This window comes from Solanum pennellii, chromosome 3, assembly GCF_001406875.1.
Source record: "Solanum pennellii chromosome 3, SPENNV200".
Classification (NCBI taxonomy): Eukaryota; Viridiplantae; Streptophyta; class Magnoliopsida; order Solanales; family Solanaceae; genus Solanum; species Solanum pennellii.
In genome coordinates this window covers 22,314,610-22,337,491 of record NC_028639.1, presented here as the reverse complement: position 1 = coordinate 22,337,491, position 22,882 = coordinate 22,314,610, and positions in this window count along the sequence as shown.

The window sequence follows — 22,882 nt, the reverse complement described above, 5'->3', positions numbered from 1 at the left end:
CCCCCCCTTCACACCCCACACCCAAAAAAAAGTAATTTTTTTTCAATTTCATTTTCTACTCTAGAAAAAATTGAATATATTTTTCATTCATAAATCAAACACTAAAAATCATTTCATAAAAATATTTTCTATTCACCAACCAAACATTAGAAAATAAGTCATAAATATACTTGTTTTCCGGGAAAACAAAAAATAATTTCCTTCCTACCAAACACACCCTTAAAGTGTTATCGATATAAAGTGGATGCTTATTCCTCTAATCGAGAATTATTATTACATCAAAGTTATAAGGAGTAAAAACTAATTCATTCATGTAAAAGACATAGCTTGATTAAATTTTATAATATTCAAAGACAATTATAATATACTTCTTGATTGATTGAAGTACTCGAACTACTATATATATTCATATAAGATTTCACTTAAATAATATATCTAAACAAAGAGTTATATATCTTTTTATTTCAAAAGATTAATTCAAAATATATTCTTTATATTTTCAATTTCCTCTTTTACTCTCGTGATTTCATATCATATCATTATCATCGTTATTTTTTTATAAAGGAGATTATTTTTGTTACCTTTTTTGTCTATCCTATATGATATATAATTTCTCTTTTCTCGTGCATTAACGGATATTTTTATTTTTATAGTTCTCAATTTCTCTTAGAAATCATATAAAGCGAGAATTCAAAATCGTATTTATTAATATACTAATGTTTTTCTGGTGCCCACCCACAGGCGAGGAGTGACATGCCTCTAAGACACTTAACATCTCAACTTCTGGCACACAACGGCGAATAAGCCCATCAGCACAACTCCGGTATAATTAAGGTTCATCCCAAAAAACTTTTTTCACATCATACATGAACTTCTTCCTCTGATGGAAGGGCAAGTCCGATGGGACTATATCACTAGCTAGATAATTCGCAAAATTGGTGAACCATGGAATAAAATCATAAGAAGCGGCTAGTACATGCTCATCAGGAAAGGTATCATCAACTTCAGTCTTTTCACCTAGTTCTCTCATAGCTTCATCCTTTAATCTAGACAAGTGATCGGCAACTTGATTTTTAGTGCCTTTTCTATCTTTTACCTCAAAATCAAACTCTTGCATTAATAGCACCCATCTAATCAATTGTGGCTTCGCATCCTTCTTTGTGATCCATTATTTTTTGAACGCAAATACCACCGCAAAAAGCTCTTGTTCAGTCACACTATAGTTCTTTTGGGCCTTATTCAGGGCCTTACTTGCATAATAAATGGGGTGAAGGATTTTATCCCTTCGATGTCCCAAAACCACACCAAGAGCAACCCACTAGCATCACACATCACCTCAAATGGCTCACTCAAATCTAGGGAAATAATAATGGGCGCGGACACCAACTTCTCCTTCAACTCTCCAAATGCCTTCAGATAGGATCCATTAAAATAGAACTCACATTCCTTCTAAAGTAATTTGAACAGAGGATGTGCAATTTTTGAGAAATCTTTAATAAACCTCCGGTAAAAGCCCTCATGTCCCAGAAAATTTCTCACACCTTTTACAGAGATGGGTGGGGAAGCCTCTCTATAACTTCAAATTTCGCTTGATCAACCTCTATCCCCTTCTCGGGGATGCAATTGCCCAAAACTATTCCTTTTTGCAACATAAAGTGACATTTTTCCCAATTAAGCATAAGATTGCAATCTTCACAACTTTTGAGAACCTCGGCCAAGTGAATCAAACACTGAGCAAAGGAGTCGCCAACAACCGAAAAGTTATCCATGAACACCTCAATAGTGTCTTCCACCATATCGAAGAATATTGACATCATACAGCGCTGGAAGGTGGCCAGTGCGTTATATAACCCAAAAGGCATCCTCTTGAAGGCGGACGTCCCATAATGACAAGTAAAACCGGTCTCTTCTTGATCCTCTAGGGCAATGGAGATTTGACTGTAACCCGAATATCCATCAAGAAAATAACATTGTCCTTTTCCTGCGAGTCTATTTAACATCTGGTCTGTAAAGGGCATAGGGGAATGGTCCTTCTCAGTCCATGCATTCAACTTCCGGCAATCCATAAAAACTCTCCATCCGATCATCGGCCTCATTAGAACAACTTTCTTCCTCTCATTAGGCACTACTGTAATTCCCCCCCCCCCCTTTTTTTAAGCACACACTGAACAGGGCATACCCAACTACTATCTACAATAGGATATATGACTCAGGCATCCAACCACTTAATGATCTCCTTCTTCACTACCTCTTGCATAGGTGGATTCAACCTTCTCTGGTGCTCAACACTTGGCTTGTGATCGTGCATGAGTTGGATTTTGTGTGAACAAATACCGGGAGGAATTCCAATAATGTTTGCAATAGTCCAAGCAATGGCTCATTTGGACCTCTTCAGAACTTCCACCAGACACTCTACTTGTTGTACATTCAAATCCGCTGGAATGATTACCAGAAAAGTGTCATCTCTATCCAAGAATACATACCACATATAAGGTGGTAGATCCTTAATCTCCAATTTTGGAGCCTCCTCAATAGATGGTCTCGCGGGTGGAGACTTGGATGCTTCATATCTGACTCCAATTTCTTTGGTTTGGTCCGATATGTGTTTCGCTCAAGTGTCGCACCAAAGACTCATACTCTTCAATACCATCACTTGCAAAATTCATGATCACTGCCGCTAGAGCCTCGACACCTAGGAATTCTTTGATTTGTACCTCAGACATACTCTCAACCCGATAGGATATAGCAAATACCGTTTGGAGCTCACCACTCTGCTTCATGGACCTACAAATGTTGAACGCTGCTTCTTCATTATTCAACCTAAAATTCATTTGACCTTTCTCCGTATCAACCAAGGCACGACCACTGGGAAGGAACGTCCTCCCAAGAATAATAGGAACCTCAAAGTCCACCTCACAATCAAGAATCACAAAATCATCCGGAAAGATAAAGGACTCCACTTTCACGAGCACATTATGGAGTATCCCAATGGGCTTCTTGACTCTTTGATCGACCATCAATAAATGCATTACAGTAGTCTTTGGGTCACCCAAACCCAATTTATTATAAATGGAAAGAGGCATGAGGTTTATGCTTGCACCTAGACTGCATAGAGTTTTATCAAAGTGTAATAATCCAATGGTACATGGAATAGTAAAAGTGCCCGGATCTTCCTTTTTCTGCACAAGAGACCTTGTAGCAATAGCACTACAATGCTGCATTCGGTCATCATCCTCAAAACTCACCGATCTCTTCTTTGTAACCATATCCTTCATAAATTTAGCATAAATGGGAATTTGTTCCAAAGCTTCTATCAAAGGGACATTGTTGGAAAGTTGTTTCAACATAGTGATAAAACGCCGGTATTTACCATCCTTAGTCTTCTTCACTTATCTCTAAGGGAATGGTGGTGGAGGTCTAGAAATGGGGGCCACTTTCTGAGACACCTCTCTTTTGTTGTTTTGTCTGCCAATTGTCCACTAGTTCCACCACCTCTTCGTCTTTTCTCATCTCATCTTCTACCACAGACGGCATAGATGGATCAATAGTTTGCTTACCTCCTCAAGTAGTGACTACCATGCAATGTCCATCATTTTTAGAATTTTGGATGGTATTGCTATGAAGAGTGCCTGGTTGCCGTGGGTTCACGGTAGTGGACAATTGGGCCATTTGTAATTCAAGATGCTTAATAGAGACCGCATGTGAATCCACCTTTTGCTTAATGTTTGTTAAATCACCTCGCAATTTCTTGGCGTGCTCATCACTAGCATCAAACCTCCTCATCATCTTCTATAACATATCCTCAAATCGCGCCATAATACCTCCACCATCCCTAGCAGCAACTTCCCAATTTTGAGGGGGAACATAGGGCCACTCCGATGATTTTTGTTACCCTAGTTACTCCGGATGAAGTTATTATCGCGGTTGTTGTTTCCATCTTAAACATATTGGCCCTCTCTATTATAGTTTCTATAGTTCCGACCTTGATTTCCTTGACCTTGACGCCAATTTTCCTTATTGGAGCCTTGGGTATTTTGTCGGAAACCCCCCGTCTGATCATTCACTACATAAGTATCCTCTCTATAATAGTACTCATCCGCTGGCAGTGGTAGTTTAGTCAAGTAATTCACCGCATTTACCTTCTCTGCACCTCCAGTGACAGGTTTCAATACCAACCCAAGCTCAGTTCTCATTTGAGCCATCTCTTCACGAATCTCATATGCAGCGGGATTGTGTGTAGCTTGCACTGGGAAGGTGTTTCTCCAAGTGAATAACTTTCTAGTACTCCAAGACTAATTGTTGCAATAAATTCTCTTCAGCTTCTCTGCAATCTCAGCATATGTGCACTCACCATACGAACCTCCCGCAATAGTATCGAGTTCTGCTTTATTGTTATCATCTTGAACCCAATAGAAGTACTCTTTCAACGAATCACCATCAATGTGGTGGTTAGGGACGCCTCTCACTTACGCAGTAAATCTGTCCCAAGAGCTACTTACCGACTCCCCAGGTAGTGCCACAAAGTTGTTCACTCTATCTTTGTGGTTGATCTTTTTGGACACTGAGTAATACCGAGCTAAGAACACATCCCTCAACTGATCCCAAGTATAAATGGAATTGTCGGGTAACTCAGTAAACCATATCGCAACATCACTAGTCAATGATAGAGGAAATACTCTCAGTCCGATGACGTTCATATCTAAGTCTGGCCTCCCCATACAACTCTTGCACACATATCTCAGTTTGGCTATGTGAGAATGTGGATCCTCTTATGGTAGCCCTGCAAACAAACCCCTCGCAATGAGCATCTGCATCAAACTACTAGTTACCACAAATGTATGCCCATGGGGTAAAGGAGGTAGGACTATAGTCCTACCATAATCAGTTATGTTGACATTGCCCTTATAGAACTCTTGTAGGCGTGGGATGGGAGGTTGAATTTTCTCAACACATAATCATTTTGATTTTCTGCAACTACTTGATTGTGAGTCTCAACCGGTGGTGGAGGCTAATGAATTATCCCATCACCTAGATTGACTGGGTTCTGCTGATTTTCCATTCTCTGTAGTGTACGGTTAAGTTCAGCATCGAATTAAAGGAGTGGTTCTCCTCGTCTCCGTGTACTTGGTCTACACTAGTGCTAAACTTGAAAGAAAAAAAAACAAAAGAAAAGTAAAATCAGGAAATCGTTGACTAAATTTTACTAATGTTATTAAGGTTAATCTAAAAGCCATTTTCCTCGGCACTGGCGCCAAAATTTGATACGCTCAAATTACACCTCCCTAAAGAAATATAAGCGACCATATCAAGTACAGAACCCAACTAGTAGGTTGGGGTCGACCCCACAAGGAAAATGGTTTAGACTTAACTCCAATGTACAATTACTTCTATGTAGTCAAGTTCTTTCCGAAAACAGGTAATTAAATGGGGGGTTTTGTAAAACAAACTTCCTAAGTATCTCTACGTAAAACAAATAAGAGGAGTAAAGATTTAGTTTTTATCAAGTTGTGTGAGAAACTAGGGTATATGTGTTCCCCATAGGTTCATAACGTCGTATTCCTAGCTATAACAATTCTTCCCTACTGTTTTGCATTTAAAGTGATAAGTTAGGTATCTTTAAATTCTTGGTCCGGCATTTAGAGAATTTTACCTCGTACCTTGGTCCGGCTACGTGTGTATAAACTACTAACCCTTATCTTTAATTCATATTAAGCATCATATTCGATGTATGGCTTAGTTATTACTTTGCACCATCGAGACTAGCCAATTAGATAGTATCCCACTAAAATCTATGTCGATAATTCTTTTCTTATTGACTACCTCCTTAGTCCGGCAAGTAGCAACAATGCGAGTTCTAACGCGTGCACTCGTTAAAAATACTTCTAAACAAAAGAATTATGATTACATACAATAACCTATTTGAGAATTTTTATTAAGCTAGATTTACTTTGTTAATAACACATGGTTCCCATAGCCCTAATTGTGGATTTAGTTACCCATACACATAATAACACAATTCATAATTATTAAACAATAAAACATGAACTTACTTTGACAATTCAAAGAAAATCGAGAAAACCCACTTTTGAAATAACAAGATAAAACTTGAAAATCAAATCCGGAAATTGAATTAATGCTAAAGTTGCAAAACCCAATCTTCAGACACAAACCAAGAATAATAACAAATATGTCTAACCCCAAAAATGAGGTTTTAAACCCTATTTATTGAAATCATTGTCCTAAATTAAAAGGAATCAAAATAAGGAAAGTTGTCCAAAAATGCGGCTCTAATCGACAACCCCCACAGACGGACCGTCAATGAAACGACGGACCGTCAACTGCCTCCATCAGTCCAGACATAGAATTATTTTTTCGTCCTTCAAATGGCATCCTCTCTGAATCAATCGACGAACCAATAGCACGGCCGTCAATGAGTCTACGGTTCGTCGATGCCTTTTGTTGCTCCATCCTTAGAATTCCTCCAACGTCGGGTACTGGGACTATCTCTGATCTCATCGATGATTCAATAGGACGGTTCATCGGTCATCGACGGACCATCAATCCTCTCCATAGTCCCACACTTGGTCAGATTTCTCTGAGTTTCTCCAATTGCCTGAACTTTAATCGATGGAACGACGAGCCGTTGATGGCCTTATTGGGTCGCTTCTGCACTTTATTTCAGCTGCCTTCTGCGTTTTATTTTTGGACATCTTTAGTGAAAAACAAACATTAAAACATGTTAAAACTACTACAAAAAGGCTTTAGACACACACAACTCTTAAGGAAAAAGCATTGAAAACACCGTGAAATCACGGTACATCACACTTCTTTATTTTTCATTTTCTAAACATTTACTTGATGAGTTATTAACATATTTTTGTACTAACAAAACTTTTTTTGTAGTTATTCTAAAATAGTTAGTAAATTATAATAATTTTCATAACAATGTTGAGAGGGACTATTAAAATGTTTGAATTTATTTTAACTAGGGACTTTTATATGATTCTAACATTTTGTTCTAATTAATTGATTTTGTTCATTTTTCTTTTATATAAATTCAAGTTTAGATTATATTTATGATTTTCGATAATTATTTTTTTGATAATGAATTTGGTTTATTAAGGCATTGGTTGAGGGTAAGACGGTGAATTCAGATTTCACTGTACCAAGTGGGTAAGACATCGAGTTAAAGTCTTGGTGCACCATAATAATAAGAAGTTGGTTTCAAGTCCCATTGATTTGTGATCAAAGGTGTCTTTATATGGGGAAGGCATTGGGTTAAAGTCCTAATGCATTATAGCGATGATATGATGATGATTAACATAAAGTATTATACTTTTGACTGAAAGTCGTGAAATTTACCCAATTAATTTGTTCCATTCTCTTATGTATGGTAGCAGTGTATCAATATGTCTGAAAAATGACAAGTGTTTGAATGTCTGAATATGGGTATGGTAAAATGTTAATGGTCATCATTATGGTAATTATGAGGAAGAACATTATGAGTTCTTAAGATGTTCCTTCAAATATGAAGGTAATTTTGTGCATTAATATTGCATAAAAGTTTATTGGACACATTATTTCTTAAGATGGTCCTTAAAATGTGAAGATAATTGTTAAAAGTAATTTTTATCAATCAAAGTGGTATGAGAAGTTGGGCACATTGTTGTTGGTGCAACCCAATTTAAAAAGTTTTGTAAATCCTCCATCAAAATAAATGAACACAAAGTGGTTGGTATATTTGACCTCTTAAAGTGATGTTGAGGTAAGTCACATAATGTCAAAACATGACAATGAGTTTCTAATAAAAACTTGTGGAACATGTACAAATTGTTATGGTCCATTTCTTGAAGAAAATATGAGTTGTGTTCGTATGGATAAGAACATGTTCATGTATTGTTGGATGAATGTCACATCTTATCTCTACGAAAGGTTTAAGAGATTGAAAGAAAATATTTTGACATAAATAGTCATTTTGTGTGTGTGTGTGTGTATATATATATATATAGATAGATAGATAGATATATACTTTGAGTATTACAAAAATATGTGGTATGCTTTAAAATGAACTATTGGAGGACAAAAGAAATAAATAAATATTTTTTGTAAAGGTTGTGGCCATGAAAAAAATAAATGTTGTTGTGTGGCAACACAAATTTGTCATTGGTTATCAAGAAATAAGTCTTGAATATAATAATTTTAACCATGACAATAATAATAATTTTCTCCTTGAAGAAGATGGTCATCATAAGGATGGCGTTGTGCAAATTGTGGTAGTACACAAAATTAATTCATAGTTCCAAAGGGGCTAATTTGTTACTATCCAGAGGAATGAAATTATTCATAATATTGGGTTGTAGTAAGTCTGAAAAGTTTTAGAAGTATTGAAAAGAAAAATATTATATTGAGACTATAAATTAAGGGAAGATTAATACATTCAAATTACTACAACATAAGTGGGTGGTAAATATTTATGTATAAGATCACCCATTTTTCTCGTTGTTTGTTGTATTAAAACATGTGCATGGTGATGGAATCACTTGCAAAACTAAACTAAGAGTTAACAAGAATAAATATGAGTTGGCATAATCGGTTGGCCATTCTGATTCAAATGTGATGCAAGAGAAATTGAGAATTCACATGGCTATATGTTGAAGAAAGAAAAGATTCTTCAAAAATTCTCTTTTGTAACTTGTTTTTGTGATAAAATGATCATTGTACCATCTATGGTTGGCATTATATCCCCTGAAATTATTTGGAACATATAAAAAGGTGAATATGGGTTCGTTCACTTGCCATGTGGAACGTTTACTATTATGATTTAATAGATGCATCTATGGTATGGTCACATGTGCATTTGTACTAACTTACAAATTAAATTTTGTAAAGATTTTTGCTCGAATTATTAAATTAAGAGCATAGTTCCAAAGTTGATAATGTCGGTTGGTTTAGCAGAAATTGTATGCCTCCAATTATAGATAGACCATTGATTATGAGAACAAATCTCTCAAATAAAATTTGATATGAGTTGAGTTTATTTAACATGTATGCATCAATCCAACAGGGTTCTCCCGTCACAATTGATTCAGGGTCAGAAACCAAATAATTTCCATCTAAAAATGTGATGTGCGCATATATGATTTTATTACTCCACCAGCACAAAGATAGATCCGCAAATGAGGTTGGGGTAAATTTTAGATATCCTAACATTAGGGGAAGATATGTTTAGCAGCTGAGATTATGTGTGCGATGAATTATCTAGATCCTCGTTTAAAAAAAGTCAACTTGAAGTTCAATAGATAATTCATTTGCAAAATATTACAAATAATTTTTCAAATGTATTTGCTGACCCAATACTTGATTAAGCTGCAAATGCTCCAATAAATAGTCCTTGGAAGACAAAGTCTATGGTACACCAGAAGCATGATAGACCAATCGATTACAAACGTAAAACTCTTTGAGAAAGGAGAGGAGAAAATTATCAAAATGGTCATGAGAATGAGGCAAATGCTTAAAAAAGCACTATGACATAACACTTCATAAAACCTTGGCAAAGGTATAGGTACCTGAAAATGATAGGGAGGGGGGAATGAAGAGATATCAATAAGTTATGTCCTATTGAAATGGAATCAAGATGATGATCGACGGTATCTTTGATATGAAGTATCACTCAATGTTATAAATTGTTACGAGGATCTTAAATTTGAATCTGTCATATAGTATGGACAGATAAATGATTATCCAAATAAAATGCACTATTCAAGTATAATTTGTTTCACTTAAAAAAGTAATTTTTTAAACTTATAGTTCATAGATCAAAATATATGTTAGTGTGGTACAAATGAATCATTGTGTGAAAGTATAACCATAAGATATAAAGTATGGTTTGTGCCTCGAAACATGAAGGGTTTTTGCAAAAATTTTGACATTATTAAATGTATATATATTCTGTAGTGATGGATGCAATAATACTTGTTTCAGTCTGGCAATAGATGGAATACTTGAATATGCATAATGAATGATTATTATGTCTAACTTGACGGTGAAGGTTAAATGAAAATCTTTGAAGGATTTAAAGGTGTCCAAGCAATTCCATTGAGTATCTAATGTTTTGAGACTGCATAACACAGAGAAAAATTCTTTTTGATATCATGAAAATCATTTAAAACGCCATGTATTAGTGAATTTGTTACACTTACAAATTGATGGTTATGTAAATTATCACGACTGGAATCTAGACCCTAGACGAAGCCGGCGTCGTTGACCTATCAGAGGTCGTAGACAATCCTACTTACGCCATTCTTACTTCATCTAGGTTATTTTAGCGGAAAATTTGAAACTTTTTGTTTCTTAACATGCTTACTAAATATTCTACTACATACGTTATTGTTCACCATCAACCATCTAACATTAAGATCATCAAATGAAAGGAACAGTTTATTATAACGATAAAGATGTACTTGCCAAAATGGCACCAATACAATGTCTACAAAAATGGGAAAGAAAACACTAGTGGAACATACTCCACTAGCTCAATCCTAAAACTAAGCTAGAATGTAAATGGGCAAGCGTCCTCGAAAGCATGAGGGACTACCAAGTCTGGATGAATGTGCGACGTTCGATAGCTGCATCTCGATCCTGTAGCTCTAGCGTCCACCTGTGCCTGCACCTAAAGTTGTAGAGTTGTATAGAGTTAGTACACACTTGTTTTAAGTATGGGTATATGCAAGCAAACACCAAGGACATGCATGAGTAAGAATATCTCTTTCCTAACAACATGATTGTAGAAGGTCAAGTCAGTGGACTTGCCAAATTGAGATTAGGAAAGTGAGTGAGCTTTCCAAATTTGGATTAGGAAAGTTTATGAGCTTTCCAAAATAGGATTAAGAAAGTTATGCCATGAGAGTAACATGCATCATCAGACTTAACATTTTTCAGACAGCACACAACAGCGTACATATAGCACATATCATAATTCATATAACACATAACGTTATTCATATCATTCATTTGTATGCCATGAGACATTGGAATCATGGACTTGACATTAAGACTTCCCAAAAATGAGGGCTCAACATATGGGACCTCAACTAGGGAGCTGAGGAACGAAGTAGCTCGTCTAAAAGGAGAGGAACGAAGCTTCGTGTTTGTTTTTCTTCAAACCCCAATCCGCTCTCGCTCGCCACTACTAACGTGGCGGCTAGAACAAAACAAGGGGCGTTGTATGGAGGTACGTAAATAAGCAGATCATAGATAAGTTTTTTGATGCCTTGACTCTCCCTCGGTTCGTTCGGGAATCAAGGTAGTCTTTTCATAGAGAGGACTTGACGTCATCCCCACCTTCCTCCAGTATATCACTGGTAGTCCTTCGTGAGTGCGGCAAGCACCTTTTTGTTTGTTTTCCAAGAAGCTCTTATTTCCCTAATCTAGAGGGTTCTCACGCCAAGCTTCCTTTCTTTCGGGCAAGTCCAATTACAAAGTAAAGAGAAGGTCGGTCCCATCCCACGGGTTAGGTGCTTGCTTAAGGTGGAAGTCCAAAGCTTAATAAGGCGGAAGGCGAAGCCGAGGCAAGAGCAAGGGTTGAGTATGACGGGTTATTCACATTTCATTTGATGGTCAGAGGCGAATTGAAAGCTAAGCAGTAGGAATTCAAAAGATTCCCCCGGGGAAAAATAGAGATGTCTCCTACGGGCTTAACAGTAAGAGAGAACCCCCTCATCTCATGGCTAGGAACATCTATGTAGATGGGATTGGATTCATAGTGCCAGTTAGGGGTAGGTATAAACCTTCATTCATCTTCTTCGATCTTCCTTGGAATATCCATGCCATCTTTCTTATTAAATAATGAAAAACCAATTGATCGGGAAAGGTCTTGTTTATGGTAGTAAGCGAGGGAGGATTTAGTAAAGGGATAATGCCGCTTTATACTAATATAGTCCCGAGTTGGTAATTAGAGTCAGAAGCTTCACAGCTTCCTTCACTCACCTCCACGGGCGAATAGAGTCTACTAGACTAGCGAAATGCTATATATCGTTCGTGATCCTTCGACATTATTGAAGGGAGGGGGCTCGACCTGAATCCTTTAAATAGAGTCCCATCTGCCTCACCGGTTCCACGCGTAACATATTTGGGTTCGGTCCTCCAAGGCCTGTTAGAGCTCTCTTCAACCTGCTCATGGCTAGATCAATCGGTTTCGGGTCAAATAGGAAGAACTAGAAGATTCCACCTCTGGAAAGCGCCTACACCTAATGTCTTAAACCGTTGTTCCCATTTCCTCGCTGACCCATCATGCAAAAGGTACGTCGTTAGATCTTGACTTGACAGATTCATTCAAGTGAACCCACACTAAAAGGAGGACCACAAGCTCGGGGCTCGACCTGTTCTTCGGATACAATTCGATCCCTCTACGGCCAAATCTCAATTTGTGGAAAGCCTTCGATGGCTTCCTTATGTAATGCCTTTGAGTAAGAGCAGAATGTAGGAACGAAACTTCCCAGAGTCCATCGATTCATTCCCAATCGCGTCCAGTTCTCTCACCAACTTGAATAGCTTATTTTCCTTCTCAACTCAAGGTAATCTAAATATCATGTCTACGGTGTCGGTTTTAAAGATAGGATAGCGAGGCATGGAAGCTTGTGGGCCGGGGTGAATATTGCAGACCAGCGAATGGGTTAATCAAACAAAAAGGAAAAGGCCCTACTTAGTAGTGAGGAAGGAAAATGCTTTGTCTGTCGATGTAGTTCCAAGTCTTTGATGTCCCCGAAATTTTGGTAAAAACCCACTGCTTCCTCCTTGAAGGCCTAAGGAAGAGCCTATTCATGTGCAGTTGATTCTAGAACGAAGTGAAGAATGACTGAATTTTCTACAGAAGTCGGCTCGAAATATTTGAGCCTTCTGCGAGACAAAGATCTCGAACATCGTAGAAAAAAGTCCTAACTAACCAGTCAAGTGAAAGGATCCCGCGCTTACCCACTCCCCTTTCCCCCCATTGCTGGGAGCCTCGCCCTCTTGACTTGATATGTCATGTACACGAGAAATGTCTGGATTCTTTTTCTAGTGGAACTGCCATAAAGTGCGAACCAAGACTCATCAGCTTGAAAAGAAGCCTCTCTTAAGTTCAAGAGTTTACAAAGGCTCTTAGCATGGGAAGGAGCTCAGACTTCCTTAGAATAATAATTCAAGGGCGTGAAGCGAGTACTTCTAGCTTCTTCGCCTGCTTCTTATTGTGGCGGCTATGTTTTTGTATTCGGGCGGTTGGTGGCCCCTTCGAGAGTTGCGGGTCCAGCACTCGTTGCGGGACTTAACCCAACACCTTACGGCACGAGCTGACGACAGCCATGCACCACCTGTGTCCGCGTTCCCGAAGGCACCCCTCTCTTTCAAGAGGATTCGCGGCATCTCAAGCCTGTAGTTTTCAAACAAATCCAATGTTGGGCCCGCCTGCTTGCCCGAAAGGGACCGGAAGAGGAAGTGAGATTTCTAAGTATTTATCAAATCTGTTCCTATCTAACGGAACGCTATTGGACTTAGAGGCGATTAGAACTTCTAGAATATGAGGACACGTGGGAAGGGCTTACTCTACTAGTGGCTCGGCTTGGTCTCGCCCCCTTCCCGCACTATTCTTCCCCACTAAAAAGAGCGATTGAGAATCTCGAGAACCTTTCCGAGCATCTGTCTTTGCGGGGCGATTGGAAAAGAAATCCATTCTTCCATCATGAACCAGTTAAAGAGCATACATCGTAGAAGACGGAACTAACTTTTCCCCTTTCCTTAGAGTCAAGTGTCCTATTTCATTTTTTCTCTTTTAAGAAAAGGAAAATCTTATTTCCTGGATCCTTGTACATTTCAATTTGAATTAGGCATTCTGTGTCCAACTCTAAGCTCACCCCGAGGGAGGCGGGATGCTACCGCTTCTAGAATGGAAGCTTCTCCTTTACTTTTTTAGAGTGTATCGCTATTTTGAAATAAAAAAAAAGGTTTATGGATGAAGTAATCGGATGTGAGCGGTTTAAATTGGTTGAATCTTTCTCAATCATCCTGGCCAGGACTTGTATGCAGCACTTGTACGGAGCATAAAGGCTTGGAACTCTTTTCTTATCTGAATCTTAAGGACAGGACCCTACCCTATTCTCGAACCCTCTGCCGAGCTCTACCTTGCCCGCATTTCCTTGTGTTTTGAAGAGTCTGCTTTAGCAAACACAGAGTCTGCTTCATTCATTCATACGTACTTCATTTCATTTCATTCATGGGCCAGCGTAAACACCAGCTATACCTAGGATGTAGTTTAAGACTTTCATCGGGTTCGTTGTGCAATGACCAAGAATGACCTAATGTCATTAATTGAATCTAACTTACCTCTTGATTATCCTATCCTAACACCTTTGGTATCATTCGTTTCATTATCTGCATCATTTGAGGCTAGCCTCATTCATTCATTGGGAACTTTAACTTTAACCGACATAGATCATGTGAGCATCATGAAACCCCACACCGAAAAGAGGTGGAATCACCGGCCAAAGTTACCCAAAACATGCTAGCGTACATGGGAATTAAACCCCGCCAGATCCCTATATTGGCAGTACAGGTTCGAAGACAAGGAGAAATAAAAAGACCCATACCCGGCATGTCGGACAGTCTCATCTCATGAGAGTTACGTGAACCTCCGCCCTTTCCGAAAGAAGGCATCACCGCTCATAGCTAGTCTATCGGTGCTCAGTATAAAGTTCCATTACATTCAACTCAAAAGTCATGGAAGCTGGCTTCTAATATTAGGATATCATAGCTCAATAGATGATTTCTCACCTCATCATTAGTATTAAGTGTTTTAATCTCAATACTTTCATTTGAGTGTTAATAGAGACTGGTCTCTTCGTTAACTTTACACTCTCATAGGTAAGTACGTTTTGGTAACATTTACTTAGGCTCATTTGAGATTGATCTCTTCTTTTACATTAGCCTCATATCATGTTGTCACCATATTCATTATCATTAGCACATTTGCTCTTCATAGTTACTCATCCCTTTTTACGTGAATGTTCATTTCATCATATGCCAATGCACTTGGCCATTTGGTGTGTTTCACACTCTTACTTAACCCTTCTAGGGTTCATCATTTCATTGTTCATTTCATCATTGCATTGTTCATTTCATCATATGTCAATGCACTTGGACGTTTAGTGCATTTTACACTCGTACTAAACCCTTCTAGGGTTTCATCATTTCATTACATACATCTTAGATTCAGTTACTTTTAAACGTATGCTAGACTTATAATTCTATACATACAAGTCATGAGCCTTCATTCATAGTTCGTTTAAGTGACTCATATCTTCCTAAGATTATGTAGTACAAGACTTATGCATCTTTATGTATGCCAAGATCTGGATTTCGATCTAAGTAGGCAGCATTATTCTTGAACATTTAATTCACGTATGACTTATGTATAAATACGGAATTTGGTCAAGGGAACCCAGTTTTCAAATCTCTTGAACAACATTTACATTTTTTTTATTCATTTCGGTTTGATCCATACGGCTTGGGGACCCAAGTTCGAGCCCCAATGCCTTCATTTTATTTTTCCCTTAATTTCTCTCTTCATTTTTCGCTTAATGGAACTAAGAGGATGTGAGATCGAACCCCCACAACCTCATTTACTTTTTAATTTCATTGCCTTTAAATTTATCTCCTTTGGCCGAGGGGTTGTGGGTTCGAACCCCCAGAGCCCCTCTTTAATTTCTTTTAATTTTTCTCCTTAAATCTGCCTAGGAGGTCGTGGGTTCGATTCCCACGCCTCACATCTCTTTTCTTTCATTTCCTTTGACTCTCCTTCACTGCCTAGAGGTCGTGGGTTCGATTCCCACACCTCACATTTTTTTTCTTTTACTCTTCCTTAAATCTGATTGAGAGGTGGTGGGTTCGAACCCCGCTCTTCTCATTTCTTATTTTTTTCTTTTTAGTTACATTTTTCAGCCAATACCATGGTTCGAATCCCCTTCACCACATTTCTTTTTACTTCTTTATTTTCATGGTTTTTAACATGGTGAGGTCACGGGTTCAATCCTCAATGACCTCACTTGCTTTAATTCATTTTTTCAACTTTTTGAACCCTCTTTGCTGACCGAAATTCATCACTAGAAGCTGGAAATTTTCTTTTAATTTTTCAGCATCCTTTCATCAAGTTACACCTTAGTTCTTAGGGGAATTTCGTAATGCATTTAGAACGTTTTAGGTGCGTTTTCATGGATTCGTTTAGCCAAGAGATTATCCCTCAAATAAATCATATTTCAACTCATATGAACATCACATTTACATCAACATGTGTACATGAAATATAGAGAACTATCAAGCCATTTCATGTCCTAAACCATGAACAATAGCTACGGTAACACACACATACACACGTAGTTACATTTTCGGAAACATCAACAAAAGTCACATAATTCCAAACATACATATAAACACATAATCATCACGAAAACACGTTTCATCCCTAGTTTTCTACCAGAAAACATAACCAACCTATGATTCAATGGGAGCTAGTGACAGGGATATGCAAGGGGGAACAATCCTAGTTTTCGGAATGAATATTCTTAACCTTAAGGGGTCTATTGGGAAAGGGACCAAGAGAGAGAGAACCCATACATTTTTGACGTTAAACCCTCGACTTGCTGCCCAAAAACTCCACCCAAGATCACGTCTAAGCCTCCTTAAAGTCAACTCCACTCGAATGACAACCTCCCTTAGCCTAGTGTGCGTTTAATGTTTTTTTCTTGTGATTTCGTGTGAGTTCTTCAAGTGAGAAGTACTTTTGTTTAACTACTGTTTTTGTACGTTATTTGACAGAGAAAAACGTGAGTGAGAATGATAGAGACGTGAGAGAGAGAGATGAGCATGGGAGAGAAGAGTTTTCTTAGGCATAGGAGTCTAGTTTAGGACTTAGTCAAATAAGGTTTTATTTAATTATTAAAAATATGATTTCCTTTTATTTTAAATCAGATAATGATTAATAAATATAAATTAATTACATTAATTTACCAACTTAAATTAAAAACAATTTAATTCATTGCTTCCACCTAGGTTCGAACGCGAGTGGAGCAACACTTCACTTCAAGAGCCCAATTTCGGCCCCAAGATGCCCCTGCACCTTATTAATTAAATAATTAATTATATATTTGGGTAATTACGATACTATCCTTAGCCTGGAAAAGACCATTTTACCCCTAGACCCTCCAAACCTAAGATTTTCCCTTTTTAAGTCCAGTAAAGACTCCTTCAAGTAAATCTTTATATTCGAGAGCCCTATATGGTTGGACCCAACCTTTTCCTAGATCAACTAACTCCCCAAGTTAGTTGGCTTGGATGTAGCAAGGGTTCGTAGGTCTGGTTCTACGCATCAATGTGTGTGAACCCGTTCTAATCGTTGGCATTCTAGACACCTTAAGCATTACTAAGCATATCCATTTTTAGGGTTGTTACACAAATGCTAGAAGATTATTTGATATACATAACGAAAATTATGTGAAAAGATTGTCATGGTATAATTGAAGTTATGACAAGAAACTAATGAAGCAAGTGACTCAACACATATAGAAGATGTGTGACTTTTTTTCAGAAGAAAAGATGAGCTTCAATCAAATTGAAGTGACCAATTTCCGTGTCAGAAATGATTTGATTATGTAGATGCAGAATATTTTTTATCTGCATAGAGCTCGATCGAAAATGTACTAATATTTACATATGGAGACACAACAATATTTTGGCATCCAAAGAATCAAACACTAGTAACCACTTTTTCAAATCATACAAAAATAACATTGATTATGAAGTAAGTCGGAAGTGTGTTTGGTTGGAATCATGACCTATCATTTTCAGGAAGTATGTGATTTTACTTTGGAGGGGAATATTATATCCAACATATACGAAAATAATATATAGCTCGATTGAAAGGAGGATCTAATAAAAGGAGACCGGCCAAAGCATATTTCAACAAAAATCTTTGTCACACATGATCTTCGATAAAATGGTGAGATAGACGTTCAAAAGACTCGTTCAAGTGATCACCATACAAACTTATTCACTATGAATTGTCAATATCAATATTTGAGAAGTTGTGATATAAGATTGGAATGCATCGTCTCCGAGATATCAAACAAAGTTTTTATCAGGGGGAGAAAAATATGTGTTGTAATCTTTTCCTTAACCATCGTTTTATCCCAATTGGGTTTTCCTGATAAGGTTTTTAACGAGGCAACATTGAAAGCGTATAAAGATATGTGTACTCTTTTCCCTTCACTAGGATTTTTTCCCACATGGATTTTTCCTAGTAAGGTTTTAACAAGGCATATTACATATGGATCATCCAAGGGGGAGTGCTATAAAACAATATAATGTGGATGTCCACTACTCCAAGAAGTTACTACTTAACCTCCTCAATTATGAAGATAACCACAAACTCCATAACCTCCAACTTTATAACCGTTACTCTTGTGACATTTCCCTTCCATAACCTTCACCAATATTTTCATGTTAATGTCATTATTATGACTAACCTTTTGTATGCCTCTATGCTACACTATAAATAAATGTATAAGAGTTCATATTGTATACACTTGAAGAATTGGTGAAAACTTGAAAGAAAGAAAGTTATCTTGCATTGTTCCTCTTATTTTATATTCTTCTTATCTTCCTCTTTTATTGTTCTTTTGTTCTTAAGTTTTACAATATCAATAATATATATAATCATCGCATTAGCATCAATAAAACAAAAGAAACTCTTAATAATATGTGTGTGTGCGCGCAAAAAATATTCAAGAATTCAATAAATCATAGAAATTAAAATAGCAAATTAAATTTAATTAAAATGTTCAATTTACAAATTAAGACAATATCCCGCCAAGAATATATAAAATTTTGTTCTTACCAAGTATGGAAGTCCGTTGGAGATTTACCATCAGCACATAGCCATACAAATATAAAAATAAAGATATCAAACTATGAAAAGACAAAAAAAATAAAAATGAAGAGTACATTCGAATTGTGGTGAATAATAAGCTTCAGTACAACAAAAATAGAAAGCATAAAAAAATTATAAATTAGATAATTTAATTTAAAGTTGTAAAAATTTATGTCTTTCATTGATTTTTTGAAAAAATAAATAAAGAAGAAACATTATAAATGAGAAAATAATAGAGAAAGCCATGGAAAATAATTACGAACAATCAAGAACCTTATATAAAGTACAAACACAACTAAAATTTTAATCCATTAATTTATCTTCGTGATCAGATCTCTTCATTTAGACAATGCCTCAAATTACTTGAATAAATATGTTTATAGAAGTAAAGGAAAAATTGGAGAGACCGCATAGTATTCCTAAATACGAGTAATATATATATATATATATATATATATATGTATATATATATATATATATATATGTATAAAACAACAAGTAAAACATATATATATATACATTAATAAAGGAAAGTTACTACTATTGTTACTTTCTGTCTTTCTATCTCTACTCTTCTTAATTTCAATACTATTATCTTCATTTTATAATACACTATCAACACGAGTCTTTGACCTATCTCAAAATATACATGAAATGAGTAGAAAAATTGGAGAAATCTTTCAGTATGGTAAGTATCAGGTATGTATTTTACCAAGCATTTATTATGAGCAAATTTTATGTTGGAGAAATCTAACGTTTATTTGACAACAAGAGTTTTAAAAAAGTTGTTTAGAACTTATTAGTAGTATGCAAAAGATGTTTATGTCGTTGTTATATTCGTGTAAATAAATGTTTGTATTGTATGAACTTTGACTCGGTGAATTTTACAATATATAATTACCTGAAATAACCTTTTTAGCTAGTAATAGCTATGATGTATTCACTTTCAAATTTGTGATTTTATTTCACTCTTTAAAGGTATATTTCCTCTCTATACTTTATTTTGGCTCAACTAAATAAAATTAATAATAGTAATACTATTTAAATTATTTTATATTTGAGCTTTGGTTTCACTTTAATTAATCTATAAAAGGTAAAGTGCGATTATTATTGACTTGTTATGTGCAAATATGAGAATATATATGTATTGTTATTATAAAATATTTATGTACACATGTTTAAAATTTCATTTCTAACATGAAGGCATCAACTCACTACTTCAAAATTAGTTGAACACTTTAGAAAAATTTCATTGCATTTGTCACTATATTTTAGAAGGGATTAGCATAATGAGTTTTCTTTTCATTAGAAATATGCATTTCAATGTTATCTAATCTTGAAAAGTTAGAAGGATTTGTTATTATGAATTATTATGTTAACTTTTATGTAATAAGCTTTATAAGTGCAAATGAGGTCGGATATATCTTTGATCATGAAATAAGATAATATATATAATGAAGCAAATAATTGTTCTCATAAGTTGAATTTAATTTGGAGATGTCATCTTATTTAATTATTGTGATTATTGTGTTTATCTTTGGTTATTTTATCTATGAATTACAATTGAAGAAATATTTTCTTATTAACTAGCAACAAATGAAGTCAATGTTAATCATTAATTTGTTGATCTTTTAAATAAGTGAATTATTCATATAACTTTTAAGTTGAAAATAGTATTCAGAGCCACATATGAGGATCAATTTTATTTCGGTAGTAATTTGTATATGATCTTTTGAAGTGTTATTATGACTAGATTTATTTGTGCTATTAATAACAAAGTAACAATATTTTAAAGGCTCACGGATGAATTTTATTTTGGACTATAGATATCCCATTGGTTGAGGTAAGATGGTCGATTCAAAATTCACCGCATCAAAAGGGTAAGACATCGATTAAAGTTTTGATGCACCATGATAATAATATTTTGGGTTCAAGTCCCTTCTTATTTTGGCCTAACACGTCTTTGCATGAATAAGACATTAGGTTAAAGTTCTAATGCAATATATTGATATATAATGATGATCGAGCAAATCAATATGCTCTTATTGAAAATTGTGAAGTCCGACCACTGAATATTCTCCATTCATTTAAGTGAATGAGATGACAATACAATAAAAGTCTGAAAGATGACAAGATTATTTTACTATTGGACAAATGAATATGAACGTGAATGGACAAAATAATAATACTCATCATAGTTAAATTTATAAAAGGAAGAACATTATGAGTTCTCAAAATGATCATTCAAAGAGTAAAGGTACGTTTTGCCATCAAATGATATGAAAGATCATCAAAAATATGTTTGCTACGAGACCTAATAATTTAATAAATTTATAAATTCTCCATCAAAGAAAAGAATGAAAAAGTGTGATACACTTGACTTTCAAAAGTGATTTTAAGATATGTCTTTTGAATATGATAAATTTCAAAGCATCACAATGAACTTCTAACGAAATTAATAGTTATGAAGCATGAATATATAATTATAGTCAATTTCTTGAAGAGAATGTGACTTCTGATATGTATAATGAAAAGTGAATCATTCTTAAAAGTGCATATGTCAAGAGATGATAAAAATTATAAATAAGGACATATTCATGTATAATTTAATAAATACCACAACTCACCCCTAAAGGGAAGTTAAAGAGAAATAAAGAAAAATTATTTTGGTATAAAAGATCATCGGTTAAGTACTTTTAGTACATCACAAATATTATGGTATGTTTTTTTTATGAACTACCGAAAGGACAAAAAAAATAATATTTTGTCACAAAAGATATTCTCACTGATTATATATCTTTATATACCAATAATGGTATATTAAATAAAAAGAGAGGAGATAGTAATCACAAAAGTAAATTAAGAAACAAGTTTTGCTTATAATGATTTTTACTACGACAATATGATATAAATTTCTCGTTGAAAGAAATGTTTACCACACAAATAATGTTATGAAGTATGTGATTATCCAGTGTAAATTGTAAGCTTTGGTGAGCTATTGTTCTACTACTCAAAGAAACAAAATTGCTCATGATATTGAAATTGTAGCAAGTCTCAAAGTAACCTTTAAGTTTCAAAGGAATGGTCAAAGAAAATGATAATATTGATGTCACGTCCCTTTTTTTATTTTCAAAAATGATGTTTTGAAAGAGAATAAGTTTTTCCAATTAAAGTGACATTTTGAAAAGGAATAATTTTATTATTCAGAGTCACCACTTGAAATTGAGTTTTGGTGTTCCAAGTCACCTTATTTAAATCCCTAATCAAAAGGAAATTTGACTCTATTTTTATTGGTCTGCGAACTAAAAATTCGGATAAGGAATTATGTTGATCGAGGGGAGGTGTTAGGCACCCCTTGAGTCCCGTGATTCTAGCACGGTCGCTTTATTGATTTTAGTATGACTTGACTTAATTTTTGGACATATTATTTAGCTTAATAAAAAAATTGTTATTTACGCTCAGATTTATTTTAAACTTATTTGAAACTGACTTATTTATTTTAATTTTTTTTAAATGGTCTTAATTTTTCGGTGTGTGTCCATTCATTTAAAACTTGAAGCATCCATATATTTTAATTTTATTTTTTTTATTTTTTCTACTTATATTTGTATTTGTATTTTTTTTTAATATTATTATAAGTAAAGTATATATCTAGTTTTTAAGAATTAGAATTTGTGCGGGAAAGAGATTTTTAGAGTTCAAGTTAATTTAGGATTGTATATTTTTCTTAAATTTAAAATAAAAAAATAAATTTTTTGAAGATTTGAAGTTATTTTAACAAGAAAATCTTAATAGATTAGGAATATTTTTTTAAAAAGAAATTTTTCCTTTTATTTAATTTTTTTTCTTTTTTGCACGTGTTTATTTATTATTATTTTTTTATATACATTTGTTTTTGTTTTCTGTAACAACATTCTGTTTCTCTTTTTT